Here is a 3,801-nt window from a genome sequence, read left to right as displayed (position 1 = left end):
AAGGAAGGAACGGTGAGTGGTCCTCGAGCCAGACATTCTCATGGTTTCTCCCACAGGAAACAATTTCTTTCCATCTTCTGGTGCCTGATAGGCCGTTAATAGGAGACAAAATGTTCTGGTTCTTAACTTGAGATAAAGAATGGAGCTGGGGCTGTTTAGAAAGCCCGTGTTAGAGGGCCAGGCAGAAAGGGGAGTTGGTGAAGTGTTCTGAGCAGGGACATTAGAAAATTCAGGGGGAGGAGGAAGCAAAAAGGGAGCAAAAGCATCAAGAACACTTTAAGTGGGCCCGTTAAAAAAGTCTATGCAGAGAGATAAACATGGCAAGATGGTGATGGTCGTTGAATCTACGTAGCAGGCATACAGACTTTCATAGTATTGGTCTTTCAGTCTTCATGTATACACAAGTTTCCAAAATAAATAGGATGTGAGAAATCTGTGAATAGGGCATGTATGTTTGAAATTTTTCTTTTAAAAATGTTAGGGTTGCCTGGGTGGCTCAGTTAGTTAAGCATCTGCCTTTGGCTCAGGTCATGACCTTAGGGTCCTGGGATCAAGCTCCATGTCAAGCTCCTTGGTGGGCATGGAGCCTGCTTAGGATTTTCTCTCTCCCTCTCCCTCTGTTCCTCCCCACACTATACATCTATAAAATAAATAAATATGGAAATAACCAAATATGATGTGAACATAAAACTACAACTGAAAAGTTATGATTAAATGTTCATAGTCATACTTAAGGGAATGCAAATCATAGGTTGTTTTGTTTTTGTTTTCCAGTGACTTTGGTTCTTATTTTAGCTGAAAGGGAAAGCTCATTAGGATGCCTGGGTGGCTCAGCAGTTGAGCATCTGCCTTCAGCTCAGGTTGTGATCCCAGGGTCCTGGGATCGAGTGCTGCATCAGGCTCCCCTTAGGGAGCTTGCTTCTCCCTCTGTCTATGTCTCGCCTTTCTCTGTATGTCTTTTATGAATAAATAAAATCTTTAAAGAAAAGAGAGAGAGAGAGAGAGAGAGAGAGAGAGAGAGAGAGAAAGCTCATAATGTTTTCATGCAATACAGATTTGGTTTTAATTTTTATTTTATTGTATTTTTTATTTTTTAAAAGATTTTATTTATTCATTTGACAGAGAAAGAGAGAGAGAGAGAGAGAGCACAAGCAGGGGAAGGGGTAGAGGGAGAGAGAAAACCACACTCTCTGACAAGCAGGGAGCCCCATGTGGGGCTCTCTATCCCAGAACCCTGAGATCATGACCTGAGCCAAAGGCAGGTGATCCACCAATTGAGCCACCCAGGTGCCCCCATACTTGGTTCTTAAATAACAACTGTGACAAATACCAGAATTAAAGAATGCTACACTTGTAATCCATTTGAGACACCAACATGTAATTGAAGAAATGTCTAAAACACTTCCCGAAATACTGTAGTAGACAGCACAGAGAGGCAGGCCCTCTGTGGGCACAAGAATGCAGATTAGAAAAGAAACAAAAACACACAGGAACTACTTGATGTCACACAACTTCTATATAACACCTTGACTGAAATCCAAGAACAAAAATTAAGACTTTCCCTATTTTTTGGTGAATGGCTGCATGTGAACTTAAATTACCTTTCCCTCTGGGTTTTACCTAAGAATAGTCTAATTTTTTTTTGCATTTCTAATTTTTTATCTGAGGCAGGTTTGACACTTTTATACTTATGTCCTCAATGTTAATATTTCTTGGGATTGCAGGAAGTTTCATATTCTTCACAGCTGATACAGCCCTGATATGCCAGCTTCAGACTTCTTCAGGGATCAGTGTAAGACACAATCTCATTCATGTCGGTGTCCAATACCATTCCCCCCAGCACCACTTCTGCAAAATACTGTCGACCTTGTCTACAGGGAGAATTAAATCCAAGTATTTTCAAAAATACTTGTCAAATGTTTTGAGAATACCTGGATTAGATCTAAAATGCCAACTTCAAAAATAAAAATAAAAAAATAAAATGCCAATTTCACTCTCTGGAAGTGGAAGACAAAATATAATGCTGTGTGCAATGTCCATAAGTGAATTTGTTGTCAGATACTCCAATTAATAACCCTCCTTCTAGGAGAATTACAAACATTTCACCTTTCTTAGATACCAAATGCAAAATCTCCCCAACGGTTTGCTGTTGTGGCTCTTCACTGTAGGGCAGGTAGAATGTGCAGAGCCACCGCTTCCCGAGGTTGTTGAAAATGAGGACCGCCCTGATCACTACTGGGCCTGGCAAGGCTGACTGGTGGATGCTGAGGGCCAGGCTGGGGCATCCTTTCCCTACTTGGATTTTTTAGTTGTCTTTTTGTTTGTGGTTGCTATTGGTTTTGTTTGTTTATTTCTTTTGGAAACTTCGAAATAAACATGACAATAGAGATAATGAACGGGTACAGAAGGGAAAAGAATGGGTATCATGAAACACCATCTACATTATCCACTTTCTACAATTACCAACATTTCCTGGGCTGTTCTGTGTATTCCCCCACACTCTATTTTTTCTTCTTCTGGAGTATTTTAAAATAAATCAAGATAGACGTCATATCATCTCACTTATAAGCAGAGGAATACTTTCTAAATATCCAGGCTTTTTCTTTTTTTAAAATATGCCAACAGTGTTATCATCATACCTAATAATATTTATAGTGATTCCTTAATAGCATATATTTTGGAGTAAAGTATTAAGCTCCAACAATTCTAAAAATAATTTTGGGTAATTTTCTTCTATCTTTAATTCTTTTAAAAATTGAACTAATATAATGTTGGATAAATAAATATCTGTATTTGCTATGGACTGAATGTTTGCATTCCCCTCCACCCAAATTGTGTTGAAACCTAACCTCCAAAGTGATGGTATTTGGAGGTATGGCCTTTGGGAGATGATTAGGTCATGAGGGTGATTAGTGCCCTTATAAATAGACCCCAGAGGCTCTGTCGGTAAAGCATGTGACTCTGGATCTCAGGGTCATGTCTGAGTCCAATATTGGGTATAGAACTTACTCTCTCTCTTTTTTTTTTAATAGATGAATACTTTTTTTTAAAAAAAAATTATTTTTAGTGATCTCTCCACTTAGTGTGGGGCCCAAACTCACAACCCCAAGATCAAGAGTCACATGCTCTTCCAATGAAGCCTGCTACTCCCCGCCCAGCCATTACTCTAAAACAAGTCATCCCTTGTCCCTTCCACCATGGGAGGACGCACATGAATTAGGAAGCAGGTCCTCACCAGGCACTGAATCAGTCTGCACCCTGATCTTGAGCTTCCAGCCCCCCAAGTCTGTGAGAAATAAAATTTTGTTGTTTTGAGCCATCCAGCCTACGGCAGTCTATTACAGCAGTCTGCAAACAGTAAGACAATACTTCTGCAAAGGCATTTAAGAAATTAATGTTCATGGTTTCCTAGCTGGTTTAGTCCATAGAGTACATGACCCTTGATATCAGGGTTGTAAGTTCAAGCTCCATGTAGGGGGTAGAGATTACTTAAAAACATAATCTTTAGGGGTGCCTCAGTGGCACCATCGGTTGAGCATCTGGCTCTTGGTTTCGGTGCATGTGGCAATCTCATGGTTGTGGGATTGAGCCTCGTGTCAGGCTCCATGTTCGGCACAGAGTCTGCTTGGGACTCTCTCTCCATCTCTCTGCCCCTCTTGCTTGTGCATATGCGTGCACTCTCTCTCTCTGAGATGAATAAATCTTGAATATATATATATATGTACAAAATCTTAAAAGAAATTGAAGTTCAACAGAACTATTGTGATAAAAGATAAATAACAGCACTAGTGCTCAGAAAAA

The 3,801-nt window shown here is 40.0% G+C and overlaps 1 pseudogene; it reads right to left on the bottom strand.

The window, feature by feature from the left end:
• Positions 1 to 1,650: 1,650 nt before the first annotated feature.
• On the bottom strand, positions 1,651 to 3,402 carry LOC129507864 (AP-3 complex subunit sigma-1-like; annotated as a pseudogene).
• Positions 3,403 to 3,801: the final 399 nt, after the last annotated feature.

Source organism: Nyctereutes procyonoides, unplaced genomic scaffold (genome assembly GCF_905146905.1).
Source record: "Nyctereutes procyonoides isolate TBG_1078 unplaced genomic scaffold, NYPRO_anot_genome, whole genome shotgun sequence".
Lineage (NCBI taxonomy): Eukaryota > Metazoa > Chordata > Mammalia > Carnivora > Canidae > Nyctereutes > Nyctereutes procyonoides.
The sequence above is the reverse complement of the archived record's forward strand: the minus strand, read 5'-3'. Positions and strand labels throughout refer to the sequence as shown.